The sequence below is a fragment of the Eucyclogobius newberryi genome, unplaced genomic scaffold (assembly GCF_026437365.1).
Source record: "Eucyclogobius newberryi isolate DKJ021-1_F unplaced genomic scaffold, fEucNew1.0.hap1 SCAF_10, whole genome shotgun sequence".
In the NCBI taxonomy this organism is placed as follows: Eukaryota; Metazoa; Chordata; class Actinopteri; order Gobiiformes; family Gobiidae; genus Eucyclogobius; species Eucyclogobius newberryi.
The window spans coordinates 22,096,055-22,120,001 of NW_027315724.1; the positions used below are offsets into that span (position 1 = coordinate 22,096,055).

The 23,947-nt window shown below is 41.8% G+C and overlaps 1 protein-coding gene across 2 annotated transcripts in view; it reads right to left on the reverse strand.

Moving 5' to 3' along the window:
- The window catches only part of grik4 (glutamate receptor, ionotropic, kainate 4), a 194,165-nt gene extending 176,104 nt beyond the window's left edge, over positions 1-18,061 (reverse strand). For both annotated transcript variants that reach the window (XM_072462977.1, XM_072462969.1), the window contains exon 1: positions 17,894-18,061. The gene's annotated coding sequence lies outside the window, so the exon portion shown is untranslated. The remainder of the gene's footprint in view (positions 1-17,893) is intronic.
- Positions 18,062-23,947: the final 5,886 nt, after the last annotated feature.

Consider the following 23,947-nt stretch of genomic DNA (forward strand, 5'->3'; position numbering starts at 1 on the left):
GATTATTGGCATATAGGTAAATATAATCCAATGAAGTGATGGGTTATGTTTCATTTGTTTGTGGGATTGATTTGAGACTTTGTAAATAGCTGGTGCTCTCACTTTGTGTTTACACCATTTCTGCTCTAAAATACACTGCTGATTTGGGCTAATATGCCAAGTCCATTTGTGTACGCGATCTAATCTGCCAAGACAATTATTTCATTAACCTGTTTCCCTCAGTTTGTGACACAGTTAGATAATCTTTTAGAATATCTTTCTCAAATCTATTTGTAATTTCAACAACTGTATCCTTCATGGTATTACCTCTTATTTAAAGACAATGTGGGTTGGTCAAACTTGAAAAGACATTTCCCAAAAACAATATTATTATTTTTTGTTCATAATTACTAGTTATACACATATTTTGAGATGTGATAAGTTCATAAAAGAGTGCACAAGTCGCGTCAACACAGCTGCAGTGTCCACAGAGACACTGCATTAATTGCTTCTGGATGTTGCCCTGCATGTTGCTCTTTAATCTCCTTGTCCCCTGTCTCCGCTGCAGGAAGCCAAGTGTAAACAGGCAGTATCTCCACCATTACACTGCAGCACACGAGATAGTGCTTGCTGTGTGTGCAAGTCGTTCCATCAGTGAGTCTGTTGTACACTGTGGGTTTTCACTTCTTCAAGTAATGACAATAGTGTAAGTCTGCAAACCCGGAGGCTGCGCTCTCATGAACCGCACTGAGATGTACTACACCTCTGAATTGTGGTTAGTGATTCTCATGGCTCAGCACCCTGTTTAATTGAAGCATTATTTTGTAGAAATAGGCAGATTCAACTCAATTCTACAAGGTGTGTAAGCAAATATTGTTTATGCAAATGTTTTTAGACAACATAACCTCTTTACATTAATAATCAATCAGTTAAAATCGGGTGGTTGTGAATAAACTGATAAACACAGAAAGAAGAAGGTGGCATCTGAGTGTGGGACATGCTGAATCTGCAGATTCACCTTACTTACTCATGATGGCACCATTTTTATTGTCCAGCACTGTTGTCCCCCTAGAGTATATACTGTATACTGTATATCCACTTAAACTCGGTCAGATTGAGCACTCTCCTCGGCCTCTGTTTACTTTTTCTATCAGCGATATTTCATATTTTATTGGAAGCTAGGCATGAATGATTAACAATCAGAGCCAGGTGAATTCTTGACCAAACATTTACAGAACAAATCATCATCATTGAAATTCATTTTGATTATTATTATTATAGTGTTATAATGTATTCATTTTAATGGAAAACTGGACCGCCAGTCTGTAATAGGACAGTTATTGAATGGTGGTCACCCTTGTAAAAGAGGTCTCAATGGGTTTCCTACCTGGTTAAATGAAGGTAAATAAATAAATAGTTAGCTTATCTATTATAATAATTAAAAGTATTACCGGTACTCACATTTGTGTTTCCATTAAAGCTCCTGTAGCATTGCATACTGGGATAGGCCAAACTAGTTAAGTTTTAACTCTAAGCCATTATCGAATTAATAGGTTTTTATTACCATTTTACTGAATCTGCAGGTCTCATCTTTACTTACAGGACTGAATAAAACAGTCTATTTCCACTGTCAAAATTCTGTTTGCCATGATTCCATATAGACTTTAGATAATTCATTCATTGCCATGATTGGAGTCAAGTCAAGTGGAAAGAGCCAACAAAGTTTCAGGTCAAAGTGTTTTCCTGAGAGAGAGGATCACCGCCCGTGGATCTGAATGTGAAAAATACAGTCTGTGCCACTGCCTGCTTCAGAGTGGAAAAATGATCAATTCAGAATGAGGTTTGCACAGAGGGAGAAGCTGCACACATTCTTGGCTCAGTTACAGATTGAGTCAATATGAAAATCCGTCAGCTGCAGGAAACATGCTATATCTCGTAAATAGGTTTTCATCAAACGGGGGGGAAAATGCATCACTGTCAGACTGTATGTGGCAACTCCCCCAACCCTAACCCTACCCCTAATTCAATAAAATGTTACAAACCTACATGGGATATGCTAACAAAAAGTAACATCCACAGGTACCAGTGGGCTGTTTGTTTCAGGTAGTTAGCAGCTGGCTAATGCTAGTTTACATCTTATTGCGTGGCTCTGTTAAAAAAAAAAAAAAACATCAGCCTACTTACAGACAGTTTTTACAAGCCTAATTACCTACTCTCCGTGTGTTATATTATAGGATCAGACTGTCGCTCACCTGCACACATAGTCCAAGCTCTTGAAAGCTTTGAGGGCTTTTCTGGTGCAGAGGGCTTGTGGAAGAGGAAGCTTGGAGGTAATGTCCACTTAAGATAAGGACCAAAACCCATCCGTCTGCTTCAAGTATCAGCCCTTTTCATTTTCAGTTGTATGCACTGTTTTTCATCACATCTAACAGCGAAAGTAGGCAACAGCAAGTGGTGACGTCTTCAAAATGGCGGTGACAACAAATGAGTCACGTGACTGAAATCCATTAATAGAATCTTCTAATGCGCCAGAAAACTCGACGCAAACTCACTAGATCCAGTCCTCCTGCTGTGGAACTACACAGGTAATAGATCCTTTATCACTCTTTTACACATGTTAGTGATCTTTAAACAGCAGTAAACCAGTCCAGAATTATTGCTTTGGTGGCACATTTCTAAATGCTATGTTTGATTTATTTCAATCCATATAAAACTGAATATATAAGTGAATATGCTCTACAATTTTGCCTCCAATAGGAGCTTAGATAATTCAAATATTACATATGCTTCATATATATATATTCAACTGCATGTGCATATAACATATTGTCTATTTCCCAATAAATATTTGGGTATTACAGGCCAAAGTTGGTATGGTTTGATAAATGTGATAAATGGGAGCAATAAAAAAGGAATGTTGTTTTTCTACATCGAGAGCTAAAAATATTTGTAGGTTGCTGAAATATCAAGGGATAAATCAAATCTTACCGACATGAAAGCAAGCTAAAGGTTAGCTTAGCCCCTTTCTGCATCATGCATCATGTTGCACTCCAAACAGAGGCCACGAGGGAGACAGTGAGCCTGGATCTAAAGGAATGGGATGTGTGGGATACACAGCCTATGCACAGTGTTCAAGAGAGTCCAACTCAAGTCCTGCTTCAAACACCGTGTAACCACATGTAGGAGTGATCACACATGCTGATCATCCACTCTTCTATAACCAGAGAACCTGATTTCTATGAATATAATATACACAAAACGTATTCTTAAAACAACTGTTTTAAGTTGATGGAGCGTCACTGATAATCACAGTAATTAGAGTCCATTAGAGCCATATAACTGAGGCACAATTATTGTCTTCAATCTTTCTGTTCTGAAGAGTCTGTAAAAAACTCTTCTTATTTTATCAGGAGTGAATTGGAGCATTTTTCAAAGTTACCAGTGACTGGACAAGGCACACATTTCTTACTCACACTAGCAGTCTCAACACAAACTTTGTACCACATAGCTTGAGGTGCAAAAGTGAAAGAGCTATTGCTACAAAAATACCTGCAACACGAAGCCATTTCAGCTTGCCCAGTAGTGCAAGAGAAAACCAGGCAGCTCTCAGGGTCAACTATGGAAGTTTAAGAAGATCTGGAGGATGAATTGAATATGGCAGAACTTCCTTGTGACGACAGAATCGTGCACTGCGTATTCAGTTCTGATCAATCAGCATCTAAACCTCACACAGATTTAGGCACTTTGAGCATTAAAAACTGTTCATTTCATGCTGCGAAAACAGAAAAGAGTATTCAAATTACTGGGTTAGTGCATCAGACCCTGTACCGCGGGCCTGGGACCAGTGCTCCAGACCCTGTACTGCGGGCCTGGGGCCAGTGCATCAGACCCTGTACCACGGGTCTGGGGGCGTTGAGGACGGGTTTGGCAGAATTTGGGATGAAGGACTAAACCCATCAACTCTGTATTGGACTAACTTACAAACATTTGGAGACAAACCGTGAGTAAGATGATGCTCTTAGTCCTCTGTGGAGCAGCTGTCTCACAGTTGGGATGTGTGTTTAAAATTATGGTTGGTTGGTTGTTGGGTGCACGTGTGAGCTGCGCTCATGCCATGGCCATAGTGCAGTATCTTCTTGTTGTAGTTATCAGCCTGGGCTACGTGGGTGTGTTAGGCTGTGGTTGTGTTACTCGGCTGTACGAGGTGGAATGGGTTTTATGGATGGCGTGTGCGTAAAAAATTTTTGGGCTGTGCCAAACATAATCCAAGCAAAAGGAAATCCATTCTGTGCATTCAAACGCAATGGTGCTCCACAGCTAATAAAAGGGCACAGAGGACAACAGCATGACCAGCTAACGGCATCATAAAGTTAGTGAGAGGAACATAAATAATGGAACACTCATTTTCTTTGGGTGCCATAGTCGAGCTGCTTGTGCCTTCTGTGAGCGACCGCATTATGTTGAGCAGCATGGAAATCAGCTCAGGATATTGGTACAGACGGCTATAAAAACATATGAATGCTGTGTCACACATGACATCACTTCACAAATGAAGTGTATTAGGATTAAAGGAGTTCTGTCAGGGAAAGGGTGAAAAAAAAATCAAGTAAAGTGCATTCTGACCCAAAATCTTCCAGACAATTTGTTGTGTTACAAATCCATGGTTTAATAAAAGAGCGGCCAGACTTACCTAATAGAAAGACTCTCTGACCATCTCATTCCGAACGCTGCAAGGATATTTACTCTCATTACCCTCTTACAACATTACAATTCAGGTGTAAACTAGGCCGTGATTTAAGTGACTCCAAAAAAGGTCAGATTTGTCTGTTTGTTTGTTTTTGAGATGTTTGAAAAATAGTTTAGCTAAACTTGTCAATTTTCCATTGCTTTGTTCACACAGATTTTATTTTGTGGTTGCCTCGGCAGTGGAAAACGGATTAAACAATGTTGGTAGGGACTTGGCAATGTCCCAGCATCCCCTGTCCTTAGACCCATCTTCTCGGCAAGGAAAAACTACTGAACCTCATTTAAAGTTGCAGATAGACTTTGGAGCTGGAGCCACTCAGAGAATCAGTTCTTTGAGGCAGATGAAGAACCATCCATAAGGAGTAGAGACAGTTTCTCCAGGCAGTTGAGGATCATCTGGATCTACAGGTCATCAATGTGCCTGTCCCGCTCCCCTCGGGGGGATGGAAGAAGAAAAAGATGTGAACAGTAATGAACAGATTGTATGTAGAGTTAATTATGAAATATTGCTGATAGGAAAAAGTAGGAGGGAAATTCTAGGTTTTTATTTAAAACGCTCTACCTCCTACTGTGCTTTTAGAGACTCTAGAGCGAAGTGTTCTGTTAGTTTGATATGGCACTATAGCATCTTTGAAGTGGGATGTGGCCATGTCAGAGAATTTCAAATTTGATTCTAAACTTGACAGGGGCCAGTGAAGAGACTCCAGCACCGGCGTAATGTGCTCTCTTTTTTTGATTCCTGTTAGTGATCGTGCTGCTGCATTTTGAACCAGTTGAAAGCTTTTTACAGATTTTTACAGTTACAGTAGTCCAATCTAGATGTTACAAATGCATGCATGTTGGGGTGCACGGTGGCAAAGGCGGTTAGCGCTCTTGCCTCCCAAGAAGGAGATCATGGGTTCGATTCCCGGACCAGGCCAACATCACATGATCTCTCTGGGTGGAGTCTGCATCTTCTCCGGCTCCTCCCACCGTCCAAAGACATGCATGTGTTAGGCAAAATTGGTGACTCTAAAATTGGCCCTAGTGAATGAATGTGAGCGTGAACTGTCTGTTATGTCTCTGTGTTGGCCCTGCGACAAGTTGGCCACTGTCCAGGGTGTACCCTGCCTAAGGCCCGAAGTCACTGGGATAGGCTCCAGTCACCCGCGACCCCGAAAGGGAACAAGCGGTAGAAAATGGATGGATGGATGGTTTTTAAGCAAGACTTTACTGATTTTTGTTAAGGAAATAGGCTATTTTACAGGCTTAATTTATATGCGCTTTAAAAGAGAGCTCCTGGTCAAAGGTTTCTTACAGTAGAACTGAAGGCTACACAGATAAAGCGTCTCATAGATGTTTATGGCCCAGTACAATTACCTAATTTTTTTCAGGGTTAAGAAGCAGCTAATTAAGTGTCATCCAGGTTTTATCCTTCACACAAGCAATAAGTCTGTCTACTTGATCGCTCTGATCGGGTTTCATTGATAAATATAGAGGAAATGAATGCCATGCTTTCTGTTAATGTGACCTAACGGCAGCATAAAGAGTAAACAGAATTGGACCAAGTACTTGATACATTCAGACAAGCATCATTTCAAGAGCACTTTTCAATATTAATGTGCGTTTCAAAATATTTACAGTACTGTCTGCACGATTGTGCCAAACAGACTTGTTGACGATGAACTTGCACCATTATAGTTATATATAGTTAGAGAACATCTCTGCTCGGTCTACAGAGCTGCTACAACTTTTTGGAAACACATTCTGTCTATAAATAGCAGCAGGAGTTTGAGAACACTGTGTTTGTGTGTTTCCGTGGGTAATATAAAAAGAGAAAGTGGCAAAGGGATTCAGCGAGAGAGCGGCGAGGGGACACAGAGGGTAATGTATCAGAAAGATCTCTCGCCTTTCTTCAACGTGGAAAACTTTTGGAGCTCAAGGACACAGTGTGTATGTTGTTTGTTACAGAAAATACTGAATAGAAGAGATGACTACTAGAATCACATCAACGGGAAAATGTTTGAAGACTGAATCAAGTCCTAATCTCGACTGTCAGCGCGGAGACAATTGCAAAGACAAATTTGAAAGGTTAAGTGAATATGGCAAATCAGTCAAATATGTTATGTCAATGTGGATTTTCAGGTAGTTCTCTTGGTGAGTCATTAATAGGTTCCAATGGAAGACATGGAATTACAAACACAAAACAAAGACAAAATGGAGTAATATGACATTTTTAAAGTAAAAAGAACATACAAAAAACGAGTGTAAATGGTCAACTCAAATTATATAAAAAATTTAAAATAATCCACCTTCCTGTATTTACCTCATGTTTGTTTAATACAATAATTAAATAGAGAGATAAAAGATAAATGTGGCATGGCTCTAAAGCTGAAGTCTGTCCACTGTGATCAGCTGCATGTTCTCCCATTAGTCAGAGCTGCATGTGAGTTTGCTAATGTACTAACAACGACAGTTATATAGCTCATTAGTGGAGCTTAGCCAAAGTTCAGTCACTACTTCATTAGACATTCGTCGCAGGTACATTCATTACAGCTCGTAGCCACGCCTCCCGGCTCCAGTCCAAGCGTTTGATCTGCTGTTTTGAGACTGCGTCCCAGACATTCGGTCTTTCATTCATACATACATACATACATACATACACACACACACACACACACACACACACACACACACACACACACACACACACACACACACACACACACACACACACACACACACACACACACACACACACACACACACACACACACATACAGTTCGGATCACAACCTTGTACATCTGAGGCCTGTGTATGAACCCATTGTGCGCAGGCAGCCTGTGGTGTCCGGACGGTGCGGTGTTTTCCAAACAATAAGCCATGGATTAACCGTGAACTGAAGGCTCTGCTGAAGGAGAAGAAGAGAGCCTTCATGTCAGGGAACAAGGAGGAGCTGAGGACTGTGCAGAAGGAGCTGAGGAGGAAGATCAGGCAGGCTGAGGCCAGCTACAAGAGGAGGATGGAGGAGCAGCTGCAGCAGAAGAACATTCAGGGAGTGTGGAGAAGCCTGAAAACCATCTCGGGCTTCAAAATCCCCCCTGCCCAGACAGAGGGGGATCTACAGTGGGTGAATGATTTAAATGCTCACTTCTTGAGATTTGATCGGACACCCGCCCCTCCCCCCGCACAGCTGCATACTCCCTCTTCCACAGCTGGACAATGCCCTGCATCTGTTCCTCTTCACTTCTCTGCCCCGGACCATCATCTCCCCACTTCGCCTGGACTCACCCATCCCCCCGGCACACAGTCCCTCTGCCAACCACTGACTGTCACAGCAGCACAGGTGAGGAGTGAGCTGAAGAGAATTAAAGTGAGGAAGGCGGCAGGACCTGACGGCATCAGCTCCTTAAGTCCTGTGCAGATGAAGATGGAGTTATGGAGCATGTCTTCAACATGGGCCTGAAGCTGAGGGTGGTACCTCCTGCCCAAGACACCGCGCGCCAAAGACCTCAACGACTGGTCCTGGACCACCTCCGCTCCACCGTGAGCTCAGCCATGGACCCGCTGCATTTTGCATATCGGCCTGGCATCGGAGTGGAGGACGCCGTCATCTCCCTGCTGCACCGCTCTCTCTCTCACCTGGAAAAGCCTGGCAGCTCTGTGAGGATCCTGTTCTTCGATCTTTCCAGCGCCTTCAACACCATCCAGCCGCTGCCCCTGAGGGACAAGCTGGAGACGGCTGGTGTGGAGTATGACCTGGCAGAGTGGATCCTGGACTACCTCACAGACCAACCCCAGTTTGTGAGAGCACGGGACTGTGTGTCTGACACTCGGACCTGCAGTGTGGGGGCGCTCCAGGGCACTGTCCTCGCGCCCTTTCTCTTCACCCTCTACACTGCAGACTTCAGACATGACACGGACAGCTGTGTCCTGCAGAAGTTCTCTGATGACTCTGCCATCATCGGACTCATCACGGACGACGATGACGCGGAGTACAGGGGACTGGCGCAGGACTTTGTGGACTGGTGTCAGCGGAACCACCTCCTCATCAACGCGGGGAAGACCAAGGAGATGGTGGTGGACTTCCGCAGACACCACCCCACTGCCCCCTCACCAGTGAACATCCAGGGAAGGGACATTGAGAGAGTGGACTCATACAAGTACCTGGGTGTTCATCTGAACCACAAACTGGACTGGACTCATAACACAGACTGTACAGGAAGAGCCAGAGTCGGCTCTACCTCCTGAGGAGACTCAGGTCTTTTGGAGTGACAGGGCCACTCCTGAAGACCTTCTATGACTCTGTGGTGGCATCAGCTCCTGTACAGTGTGGCCTGCTGGAGCAGCAGCATCACAGAGAGGGAGAGGAAGAAGTTGGACAAAGTCATCAAGAAGTCCAGCTCCGTCCTGGGCTGCGCTCTGGACTCGGTGCAGGAGGTGGGGGACAGAAGGGTCCTGGCTAGATTCACATATATGCTTGACCATGAGTCTCACCCCCTGCAGGACACTCTGTCCACTCTGGAGAGCAGCTTCAGTGAGAGACTGATCCACCCTCGCTGTGGGAAGGAAAGGTTTCGCAGGTCTTTCCTTCCTGCTGCTGTCAGACTTTATAACAAACACTGTTAGTCCTGAACACTCGCAATACTGACCAAACCATGTGCAATTCCATCATATGTGCAATTACTGTCGTGATTCATGTGCAATTACTGTGAAATTCATGTGCAATTCATGTGCAATTGCTGTCGTGATCACATGCAATGGTATTTGTTTATTTATTTATTTATTTATTTTTATCTTTAATGTTTTTTTCCCCCTCCATCCCTTGTTGGGTAATGGGAGTTTTTGTCTATAGGAGTTTTTGTTTATAAGAGATCTTCTACTGAGAGTGTTTTTCAAACTTTCTATAAGTTATCTGTTCTTTTCTTCTGTATCTACCTCTGTATCTACCTGCGTTGCACCAATGAAATTTCCCATGTGGGACAATAAAGGATTATCTTATCTTACACACACACATACATACATACATACATACATACATACACACACATACATACATACATACATACATACATATATATATATATATATATATATATGAAATTTCCCCATGTGGGACAATAAAGGAATATCTTATCTTTTATATATATATATATATATATATATATATATATATATATATATATATATATATATATATATATATATATATATACACACACATACACACACACACACACACACACACATACATATACGCACACACACACACATACATACATACATACATACAAACACACATACACACACATACATACATACGTACACACACACATACACACATACATACATATATACATACACACATACATACATACATACACACACACACACACACACACACACACACACACATACACACACACACACACATACATATATATATACACACACACACACACACACACACACACATACATATATATATACACACACACATACACACACATACATACATACATACATACATACACACACACACACACACACACACACACACACACACACATACAAAAAAAGTATCCTCCATTTTTCTTTCTGACTTGTTCTCTAAGACTAACACTGTTGAAGTGCAACTGCAGCATTCACCTCCTGGAGCTTCTTCTGCAGATCACTGCTGACCTACGAAGCAACTAAGCTGTGATTTATGTCCTCCCAAACCTCACGTGGGCAACTGCACCAAGAACACAAGACAGTAACAAATTAGATGTGAAGTAAAACTGAAAACTAAAACTGTGCTTTGAACATAAATTAAACTGGTTAAGGATTAATCAGCATTCCAATTCGACAAATTGTGTACACACTAAAACATAAAGGCGAAAAAGGTTTTATTGAAGTGATCCCTTAGTCTTGCAAACTTCTACAATACAATTGGCCTTGGCTCTTCTCTTGACTTTTTTAGATATGAGTTCAATAATTTAATTGACACATGGGGGAGTCTTTTTGAAGTCTTGGAGGAATTATCCTGGGTCATTTAGGTGGACAGATGGAGACTTCTCTCTGCCTGGGCCAGGTGCATGATGGTGCTTCTCAGGGACACAGGCAGAGATCAGACTCATCCATCTTAAGCCTAACCTCTCGAGGTGATTATTGAGAAGCATTTCATTAGGCTGATTTCACAGTGTTGGCCAGCACGAAACACCTTTGCCCCGAAACTTGTGAGTAGCTGCAGTCATTTTGGAGTCTAACTCTTGCAAGACTGTGCAGCCTCAAAGCTCATATCAACCTCCCCATGGCCATGGCCCATGAACAGCAAGGCAGACCATGTGTAACTTAAGTATAGAGTATTTGCTTCAGGACAGGTCCATCTAAAGATCTTTGTTGTTTCAATGTGAGTTATGGCCTGACTCAACTCCAAAGACTACAACGCATTAGCCCAGACGGCTGTTGACCTCACAATGAGTGATATGATGTGAGAAGACACTGTAATTTGTACCCTGAGGTAAGTTCATCTCACGGGACAATGCATATTTAACCTCTGCATCTCACTCCTCTTTGCACAGCTGCACATGAGATAACTAAAAAGAGGTCTGTTGTGTTCCCTGGACATTCTAATTAGCTAGTCTTTAATTCAGCCTGACCCCCTTTCAACTGGGATCAGCCGGCGGGGGCCATGATAAGGACCTGTCAGTCATGTGCTAACTGTGCCTTTATTCAACAGTAAATTGTCTCTTTACTGTGTGTAAATGCTCTCTAGCTGCGCAGCCATAGGAGACTTATTCAGTGTGATCAGCAGGCCCAGAGCAGGAGACACCAAATCAAGCAGGAGCATTCATTCATCATTCTTCACTCGCTGCTCTTCAGAATGTGGGGGCAATTAAAACGCACTGGTTTTGTCATAAAGGTCTCTGGGTCAATGAATCTGATGGTGAAAACTCAATATATATGAGCTAATAACATCTGTATTCACGATGTTCCACCCCGCCCACGTTTGCCTCTTTTTGCCGCGTTTGCCTCTTTTTGCCACAGATTAAGTTATTTAAAGGTGCAATATATAACTTTTCTGGGTCCACCATGGGAATGATAATGTTTTAAAAGGAATGTCTCACAGTTTGACATTAAACTTCAAGCCTCGCTCGGACACTGCGACTGCTGTGTTGGACTGGTGTTCTTGTGCTGCTGCGTCACAGCCAGGGCTTAATTTGATCTGGCATTTACCGAAACGCATTCCTGTTTTTCTCAATTTTCAGCCGCCACCGATCCGAAAAATGTAATTGTCTAATCCAGTAATTAGTGGACACGCACAAAACGCCTCAGATCGGCCGCTCTCTGCAGTTTTTTATTACCGTAAATCTGCAATAGATGCACAAATGACATAATTCAAGGCTTCATCATCATGTATTATGGTACTTTATGTGGGAAGGGGAGGGAGATTTTAGCACATTTGAAGTAGTGTTGTATGAGTAGCATTGGTTTTATATTATGGAGTAAACAAAGTCTGTTGTTCTATATCGTTTCATCGTGTTTTATAAAGTCGACGCCCCATTTTGCCTTTTGTGTGTCGTGTTTTTGTGGTAATTTGTCTTCAACCAAAGATTGAGATTTTACCTAAATGTTTACCTAAACCACTGAACCTGTTTTCTCCAATTTGCATTTATATGTTAAATTACTTCTAATACAGTTCTTGATTCCCTTTAGATGTACATTTAATTCATTTCTACATTTATTTATTCATTTTCAAGTTCCTTCGCTAAAAAGAAAATTAGTCGTAGAGCATTAACATTTAGAGCCCCAAATGACTGGAGCAATTTGCCCGGGTCGATCCAATCAATTACATCACTCCGTTAATTTAAGTTATCAGTTCTTAAACACCTACAAAAACGCTGTATCTGTCTCTAAAGATAAAGCTCATAGTAATTGGATATGTTGTTATCAAGCCTATGTCACGTATTTACTAAATGCTAAATGGCACTGTGAGATTAGAGCTACGTGACAAGCTCAGCCCTGTCATCAAATGTACAAAACTACTTCAAACAAATCTGCTCAAATGAAGAACTAAGAAAGATTATTATTACACTGCACTGAAGGCTCTTGGTCTGAACAACACAATTGTTTGAGTTGATACCAACTTACCAACTTGGGATTTAAATAAAAGAAAAGGTGTTCCCCAGCCCCAGTGTTCCAGCAAATATCACATTATAAATCAAGCCCTGGTCTCAGGCTCTTTCCATACCGGGTGTGAATGCAATAAATAAGCATGTGCATAAGAAAAAGACTGTGGAGAGCTGCGGTGTCCTATTAAAATAAACTCCAAATGGACCTCCTCCACAGCGCTGCGAGGGCCATCTGAGCTACTCTCATTACATTTGGTACTTTTGAACTCTTGCGGCCTCCACACGTGTATGAGATATGAGTCAAATCTGTGGAGGTCAGATCTGCTCATAGTATATTAAACAGTTTGTGTGTTTGTTTGTTTGTTTGTTTGTTTGTTTTTAGCAATAACACCCTATATAAAAGGAAAATAGAAAGGTTAAATGTCGTACTGTGGATATTTCCAAGTCTTCCAAGTCTAGATGTGTCAGATTTTGTAGCTAATCATGTCTGACCAGGCTGTAACTTGGTCGATTACCAACAGACCCAAGTGGAGCACACTGGTGTTACCCAGCGGCCTCTGGACTGTCAGCGCCCACAGACCGTCCTAATCCAGCTCTGACCTTTCTGACCCATTATCATTGGCTCCAGCAGCAGAGAGTTCTGATCTATCAGACAGCCTGCCTCCCGACAGCCGCCAGTTACTGTCCAAGTGTGACTGCTGGTCCTTCCAATTTGTAAATGGGATTAGAGCGCATCTCCAAATGATGGAACAATATCATTCCTCGCTGCACACCACTTGAGACAGCTGTCGCCGCAGGCACACAAACGCACACATACGCACACAAACGCACACATATGCACACAAACGCACACATATGCACACAAACGCACACATACACAGCCATACGCACACATACGCACACATATGCACACATACGCACACATGTGCACACAAACGCACACATATGCACACAAACGCACACATACACAGCCATACGCACACAAACGCACACACACATACATAGCCATACGCATACAAACGCACACATACGCACACATACACAGCCATACGCACACATATGCACACATACGCACACATATGCACACATACGCACACATACGCACACATATGCACACATAAGCACACAAACGCACACATACACAGCCATACGCACACATACGCACACATATGCACACATACGCACACATGTGCACACAAACGCACACATATGCACACAAACGCACACATACACACACATACACAGCCATACGCACACAAACGCACACATACACACACATACACAGCCATACGCACACATATGCACACATACACACACAAACGCACACAAACGCACACATACACACACATACACAGCCATATGCAAACAAACGCACACATACACACACATACACAGCCATACGCACACAAACGCACACATGCACACACATACACAGCCATACGCACACATACACACACATACACAGCCATACGCACACATACGCACACATATGCACACAAACACACACATACACAGCCATACGCACACATACGCACACATATGCACACATACGCACACATGTGCACACAAACGCACACATATGCACACAAACGCACACATACACAGCCATACGCACACAAACGCACACATACACGCACATACACAGCCATACGCACACATATGCACACATACACACACAAACGCACACATACACACACACATACACAGTCATATGCACACAAACGCACACATACACACATACACAGCCATACGCACACAAACGCACACATACACACACACACATACACAGCCATATGCACACAAACGCACACATACACACACATACACAGCCATACGCACACAAACGCACACATACACACACACACATACACAGCCATACGCACACAAACGCACACATACACACACATACACAGCCATATGCACACAAACGCACACATGCACACACATACACAGCCATACGCACACAAACTCACACATACACACACATACACAGCCATACGCACACAAACGCACACATACACACACATACACAGCCATACGCACACATACGCACACATATGCACACATACACACACATACACAGCCATACGCACACAAACGCACACATACACACACATACACAGCCATACGCACACATATGCACACATATGCACACATACACACACATACACAGCCATACGCACACAAACGCACACATACACACACATACACAGCCATACGCACACATACGCACACATACGCACACATATGCACACATACGCACACATATGCACACATATGCACACAAACGCACACACATGCACACAAACCTACACATACACACGCACACACAGGCTAAGACCAAGCAGTGATCCAATTGTGTTTCAATGGCTTTAGTTTGGGGAAGTAATTTAACCTCAATTCAACTAATATTTTGTGTGTGAATCATAACAAAATAAACGTGCATCACAACAAAATAAATAAATAGAAGATTTACATTAAGTTCAGGGCAAAAGGAAAAAATGCATAATGTATAACAACAAATATTTAGGGCTGACAAAGTTGCGCTGAGGGACAGAGACACAGAGAAACCAAGGAGGGACAGGGGGGATAGAGGAAGTACAGAGGAGAGACAGAAGAGGGACAGAGGAGAGACAGAAGAGGGACAAAGGAGAGACAGAGAAGGGACAAAGGAGGGACAGAGAAGGGACAGAGGAGGGACAGAGGAGAGACAGAGGAGGGACAGAGGAGGGACAGATGTGGGACAGAGGAGGGACAGATGTGGGACAGAGGAGGGACAGAGGAGGGGCAGAGGAGGGACAGAGGAGAGACAGAGGAGGGACAGAGGAGGGACAGAGGAGAGACAGAGGAGGGACAGAGGAGGGACAGAGGAGGGGCAGAGGAGAGACGGAGGAGGGACAGAGGAGGGACAGATGTGGGACAGAGGAGGGACAGAGGAGGGGCAGAGGAGAGACGGAGGAGGGACAGAGGAGGGACAGATGTGGGACAGAGGAGGGACAGAGGAGGGACAGATGTGGGACAGAGGAGCCAAAGCTGTGACGCTAGAAGCTCCTAATCAAGTGATAAAGCCTTGTGAGTTTTAGTTTGTTCATTCTTTAAAAATAGAGGGAGAAGTGTGATAAGAGTTCATGTTTGCCGCTCTGTGCACACAGCAAACAACAATAAACCATTTAACCATAATTTATTTGTGAAAAGACCCAAATTAATTATGTTCATTCTATTTATCACCCTGTGTTACTACAATTGCTTCTTTTACTTCTACTTTCAAACTAAATTCTCAGTTGTCTTTTCACATTTTAGACTCTATTAAAAAACTCAGGTTTAAATTTCCTCATCGAATCATCTAATAAATTGCATAATTTCTCCACCATCAAAGCTCTTTTTTCACTGCAAAGACATGAAAAACAAATCAAAATTACTGCTTCTGCTTTGAATACATCCAAGCATTTGCCAAGAGTCGGCAATACTCTCGAAAACAGTTAAATAAATCAACTCTAAAGACACTTGACGACATAAACGCTGGTGGTTTACTGTAGTCGCCAGTCTGCTGCAGGTGCCGGAGTCTCGCACCTGTCGGCCTCAGTAATCTGCCAGTGAGCAGACAAACATCACAGCCTTATCTCCTCTTCTCAGGAGCAGCACCAAAGGAGGACGAGTCGGCGCACTGAGCCCAGCAGCCACACAGGAGGAAAGCAGGAAACTCCAAAAATACCCACAGTTCATTAACCTGAAATATACAACTGCATCCCAAGAACAGGCACGGTCCAGAGCACGGAAAACTGGCTCTGAAATGAACCTGGTTTATCTGATGATGCCACCGTGTTCCTCCAAACAGGGAAGTTCGATAGAAACGGCAAGTGCATAAACAAAGCAGTAAACAATGTGCCAAGGAGATAAATGTAAAGCCCACATTATAGTCCAGTTTTACATATCAAGTGGGGCTCAGATTATAGGTCTTCAGAAGGAGGTAATGAGCAGTATAAGCCCTAACCGTGCACTCAAAGACACTGTTAGATATGGCCACTAAGTCACTCTAGAATATAACTTTGATTTGCATTATAAAATACTTACTTCCCGTAGCCGTCCTAACATACTGCTGCTCATCACTCACACATACCACGCATCTGTTAACCTAATAACTTGACCTTATCTATCATTTCTATTTAAACAATATGTCAGATCAGATGTTGTTTTGGACAGCGTCTTTTCACAGTGAAAATAATGGTAGTAAAATTCAATATAGCATTTATTCAAAATTTATTATTCAAAAAAATCTCGCGAGGCAAAATCGTTGAGCCCTAGTTCACAATCAGCATGGTGTAAAGATGGTGTCAACTTTTGGAGACTTTATTAATACGTTATTACCTAATTATTAATAGTGAACATATTCTGTCCTGTATGGCTACTCTCTCAAAGACACTCTGTGGTATTTCTACAAAAGCAACAGCAAAGATTTGCACTTCCTCTGTTAATGCAGTTCACTCATTTACATATCGATTAATAATATGTGCAGTTTATAATTGTAAATAAGGTGCAAAATGCCATCAGGAACCTCAATCTGCTGATCATCTTAACTTAGTTTTATATCATTTTGTTTGAACTAAACATCAGAAGACAGCACCCTACACAAATGAAGCTACCACTGACTTATAATTAGAAAGAGATAATGAGTCGAGAGAGCTTAATGTCATTTCGTGTAACAGGGAAAATCGGTGACAGTTCTGCTCATATTTTTAATCCTCACTGCAACATTTGGAAAAAAAAGTCAATAAAGATCTTAATTAAAAACCTTAATTTGAATTACGATGTGTTGATTAGAAATTATCATTAAAAAAAAACATTTAAATCGAAACATATAGAGAGACTTCCCACTATAATCAAAGTTTTGTCAGTTTACTTTGTTTTGTGATGCGCAGTAGTAACAGTTCAGACACACACAAATGCCAATAGCGAACGCCACGCCCGCTCAGAGCACTCGTTTCCTCCTCCTTTACGCGCCGCTTGTCGGACTGGCCACCTGTTCATTAAACAGAGCAGGTGAGTGGCAGCTGATTACCAAACATCTTCTACCCACCTTTGATCTCCTGAGGTGTGGGGCTCTAATCCATCGTGCGGTGCAGAGGAGCCTGTCTGATGTGGATAGTTGCAGCAGCCACTTATCCTGTCCTCATCTCACGCACACATGTAGTAGTGAAGCCACGGTTTACGATGAAGACACATGTGGAGTCTGCTCGTCTTCTTCTTCTTCCACACTGAGAGACAAGAAGAAGAAAAAAATATACAGTATTTTCCGGATTATAAGATGCACCAGCCCAAAAATGCATAATAGAGAAGAAAAAAATATATATAAGTCGCACTGGTGTATAGAGAGAAGGAAAAAAATATATAAGTCGTACTGGTGTATAAGTCGCACCAGCCCAAAAATGCATAATAGAGAAGAAAAAAACAAATATAAGTCGCACTGGTGTATAAGTCGCACCAGCCAAAAAATGCATAATAGAGAAGAAAAAAACAAATATAAGTCGCACTGGTGTATAAGTCGCACCAGCCAAAAAATGCATAATAGAGAAGAAAAAAACATATATAAGTCGCACTGTTGTATAAGTCGCACCAGCCAAAAAATGCATAATAGAGAAGAAAAAAACATATATAAGTCGCACTGGTGTATAAGTCGCACCAGCCAAAAAATGCATAATAGAGAAGAAAAAAACAAATATAAGTCGCACTGGTGTATAAGTCGCACCAGCCCAAAAATGCATAATAGAGAAGAAAAAAACAAATATAAGTCGCACTGGTGTATAAGTCGCACCAGCCAAAAAATGCATAATAGAGAAGAAAAAAACATATATAAGTCGCACTGGTGTATAAGTCGCACCAGCCAAAAAAATGCATAATAGAGAAGAAAAAAATATAAGTCGCACTGGTGTATAAGTCGCACCAGCCATAAAATGCATAATAGAGAAGAAAAAAACATATATAAGTCGCACTGGTGTATAAGTCGCACCAGCCAAAAAATGCATAATAGAGAAGAAAAAAACATATATAAGTCGCACTGGTGTATAAGTCGCACCAGCCAAAAAAATGCATAATAGAGAAGAAAAAAACATAAGTCGCACTGGTGTATAAGTCGCACCAGCCAAAAAATGCATAATAGAGAAGAAAAAAACATATATAAGTCGCACTGGTGTATAAGTCGCACCAGCCAAAAAATGCATAATAGAGAAGAAAAAAACATAAGTCGCACTGGTGTATAAGTCGCACCAGCCAAAAAAATGCATAATAGAGAAGAAAAAAACATAAGTCGCACTGGTGTATAAGTCGCACCAGCCAAAAAATGCATAATAGAGAAGAAAAAAACATATATATGTCGCACTGGTGCATGAAATGCGGTTGCAAGTGTGAAAATAACAAATAATATCACATATAAGTCGCGCCAGAGTATAAGTATATAAGTGTAAATATAAGTATAAGTCGCACCCCGGCCAAAGCTATGAAAAAAGGTGCAACTTATAGTCAAGAAAATACGGTATCTGTAAATCTATATAATTGATAGTTTATGCATGAATAAACCTGGGAAATGCTTTTCGGTGTCGGTCTCTTATGGGATTTTTAAACATTTCAAAAGATATATCTATGCGTCAGGAAGTCCTGCCTACTTCAGCTCCGGTTTCCCCTAGCGACCTATTTCCCCTCGTCCTGCATATTCTAAAAGCCTGCATCAACGCGCCGCTACTCTTTATGACTTTACTGCACATTCTTACTATCTAGGCTGGATTTAAACGCGGTAATACGTCATTCGTTGTTTGTGTTTCGGATTGTGGAGAATGTCGTGCGCTGAAATGTTTTGTCCCCGGACACGTTCTTTCTGTATTATTCCCCCACTTCCTGAACTCATCAGCATTCACGAGGACGTCGAGAATAGTCATTTTCCACAGTAAATGAGAAAGTAAATGTCACATACAGCATGAGCTTTATTCTCATGTCATTGTTTTAAACTTGAACACTTCCTAGAGAGAATTAAACTCGGACGTGTTTCTGTGGTAAATTTGCGTAGATGAAAACAATTATGAAGATAAATAATTGTGACATAATTAATCGCACCATATGGCATGTAAAGATGGTGCTGAAGCTGTAGAAGGATAAACAAGCCGACTCTGGTTTACTCTTCATTCCGGTGACACATTAGCTATTATGTTGTTTACTGGTTTGAGTGGAGATGATGACTTTGGTCCATTTGACAGACGCCTCCATCAAGAGATGTTCAGATGGATGTAATGTATCCAAAATGTTCCAAAAGTGCCACTACCAACTTTTGTCCTCAAAAGTCCTTCTGTACTCGCAGTTTTGTGTTCAAAGAAGAATTTTATTCGGCAAGGAATTCACTCATCAGTTTTTAAGAATGCATATTTCTTGCTTTGAACAATTTACAGTGCAGGCCCAGAATGAAAGGTTAGATCAAATGAATTTTTGAAGCTCTTGAAGGGGATGTACGATAAATAATAATGGGGGAACTTGTGAAGTGCCGACATGTGTAAAGTTTGAGCAGAAAGGATATTGTTCCCGATTGTTGCTCCAGCACTCGCTCTCTTCTCTCCTTTCCCTCTCTTTTCATTATTCTTGGGGCCTTAAAGCTTCAGGCTGCTATATACAAGCCAAAGGTACAGATTCTATATCCTGTCAACATTGCCCCAAGGACCACAGTCCTTATTGTGCAGCTGGGCCTCACGCTCTAGATGCCTTGTAACTATTAAATCTTTGGAGTTGTGACAACCGATTACATATCAAATACAGTGCATCTGTTGCTTTGGAGTGTCATCATGCACAGCTACGCCACACGATGCAATCTTTGATTGACATTTTAAGAAGGAGAAGAAAATTATTGCCTGTTGAATATTTTTAAACTTTGCTCCGTCTAAAAACAACAAACTGCCACGGCTATAAATTCAAGGTTTGTGTTCCCAGTGTCCAAAAGTAACGTCTAAAGTATGTGTGATTCTGATGTTGCTTCAAGGCACATTTTAAATGACACACAACCTCTGCAGGAGTGAGAGAGCCTGGATTTTTATGTGTGCAAATTATTTGGCCAAACTGCTCTTGCCCTGCGGGAAACTTTTGCAAAATCGCTTTCTCATCTCATCATCTAAATATCTATATAAATAAAATTAAGATAATTTCATACAAATATTATTTTCAAAACTTTGATACTAAGGTTGTTCCATTGGTTGGTATCCATTGCCACAGCCTTGAGCCTCTTAAATACTCTAATACACTAAATACTAATAATGACAATAAAAAAGACAGTGTACCTCTTTCGTTCATAATTAGGATGAGCGTTTTTATAGACACACTGTGGTATCGGAGGCTTGGTATTGGCAACGACCCTGAGGCAGAGTATCGGTATTGCATCAGGTCACAAAAACAATATCAGAACGTATGTATAAATGTATGTATAAATGAATATTAAAACATTTTTAATAGTAATATTTTCTGTAAAGAGTCTTAAATTCCTCCTGGAAATACCAATACAGCTTAACTTTAATTTATTTCTAAACATTTTTGTGTGCAGTGCCAAACCAAATGACATATGCAGATTGATATTTCACCATGAAATCGATGCAATATAGAAAGGGCAGGAGAGCAGTATGGATTTTTCAGTTTTTTGCGTTGGCACATCCATCAATCCCTATAGGTAATCTGGGTAAAGGGACAAGCAGGGGGACAAGTGTGACAGCTGCAAAGAGCCACTACAGCTGAGGAAACGTGTGAGGAAGCACTTGATTTATCCGCCCTTTAAACAGCAGAACAGGCCAGCTCTACAACACAGCGGAACTGCTATGATTGGATCTTCAAGACACACATAATAGTCCCATTTCCAAAGATTTTAGGAGCAACACATCTTGAAGACATTTTAGCTGTTGGGATCATCCTTACTGTGGTTTTTGTACTGCCAATTTCTATTCTGTACAAAGAATACGTTTGAGTTAAATTAAGAAATGCATAGAGAATACTGAAGATACGATCAGACGGGCCGATCGTTACATGTGAGAAGTTAAGATTACTGTGTAAGTTACAGTATAACAGTAGAGTTGTTTAAGTTGCCGACACTCACTAAACTAGACTTGAGCAGAGAGGTGTGAGCGGGGAAAGAGACGTATGGTTTTGGGAAACACGTGGAAGAAAGAAATTAGAAAACGACATTATTTGGGGCGTTAGAGTTGTGCTAAAAGCGGCGCTAATGTGGAGCTAACAACAAGGAAACAAAGATCTGTGGTGATGCTCTGTGAAGAAAACATCCAACAACAAAGTGCAAACCTGGACGGATCAGGAGCCACAGATTAAAAAAACACAGGTGTAATAAAATATTTGACTAACCTGCCATGTGTGTCGCTATTTCACCTCTGCTCTGCCCACCTCTTCCCAAACTTTGATCACCTTCCACGCAAGCTCCAGAGTTTGCGTGGAAGTACGCACATTTTGGGCTTTGGTTTGTGCTTTATAAACAAGGCCCCTGGTATGTGACAAAGCAACATGGAACACACACAAAAATATCAAGATAAATTGACTGTAGGGTAATAGGACTGTCTCTGTGTCCATTGGTGACCTGTGCCTCTAGTTCTGAAGGTATATAGCTTCTGTATCAGTCTGTGCCATGAACCCAATTGGAGACTGATATTCACCGCAAAGCACAGGAGAGAAAAGAGGCAACAGTGAGCTGGGCCCGGCAGGCTGCGAGGGGCTGATAATGCTTTCAGAATTCACAAGCTGTCACCGACCAGCCCCCAAACCCCCTGCCCTCACATGAGGCCACTGCTAACAAGCAGACGTCCCCTATGAAGGTGTACAGTGACGCCAGCAGTGAAGAGACACGTCTGCGCTGATTTCAACTCATGTACAGTAGTATTGACTTGTTCAATTTCATTCAGGCAGGTGAAGAGATTCGATCAAAACAGAGCACTAATCCACCAATTGTTAATTAATCCTTTCCCCCACAAAAACCTAAATAGCTTTGCGCAAACCAAAACACACAGCTGCGCACAAAATATCTGAGACAAGATTTTGCTGGCTAAGTACAAGGAACACCAAAGAGGATCAGTGAAAGGTAGAGAAAGAAAATAATGCTGTAAAATAAGCTGACAGAAAAAATGGAATTGAGTGACAGAAAATCTAAATAGGAAACATTTAAATAGACATCATCAGCTCAGCCATACACCCAATAAGTAAGACTTATGGTTTTCATTTCTGGATGACATGCTTCAACTCGCCTATTTTATGCATTATGTGGTGAGGAAATGGCAAACATTATGACTTTTAGGACCCTATTGCTAAATCAATTGACCTGGATGTGGAGTGAAGAATCTAAGTGGACTAAATAATTGAATAAATAGACTTGTAAACAGCCTGAGGACACCACAACCTCAGACTCAGCCATGAAAGATTCTGAAATCATTCAAAAATTCAAAAAAAAAAACTAATTGAAGGGACTAAGAGTCCCTGAGAAGTCCCTGTGATGGTGCAGTTCTACACGGCCATCACTGAGTCCATCCTCACCTCCTCCATCACCGTGTGGTACTCTGGAGCCACAGCCAGGGACAAACAGAGACTACAGTGCATTGTGCCTCTGCTGAGAAGGTGATCGCTGCAGACTTCCATCTCTGCAGGACCTGAACCTCTCCAGGACTCTGGGACGAGCAGGTCGGATCACAGCCGACACTTCTCACCCTGGACATGGACTATTTGAGACACTCCCCTCAGGCAGGAGGCCACTCCCCTCAGGCAGGAGACCACTCCCCTCAGGCAGGAGGCTACGGTCCATCCGGATCAGAACCTCTCGCCACAAGAACAGTTTCTTTCCTTCTGCCTTTGGACTCATGAACACTTCCTAACACTGTAACGATAATTGAATCACTCACTGCACTGTTCACTTCCTGCACTACATCTGTATATTTAACTGTAATTTTATGTACAGAGTAAGCCTATTTTTATTTTTATCCAATAGTATATTTAAAATGGTTTTCTTTATTGCATGCCCTTTTTGTTCCTATGTTTGTGAATTTTGTTCATTGGCAATAAAAATAAACATTTTCTGAAAAGTCCAAAGATGGGTCAAAACATTTCAAACTGCTGGTCT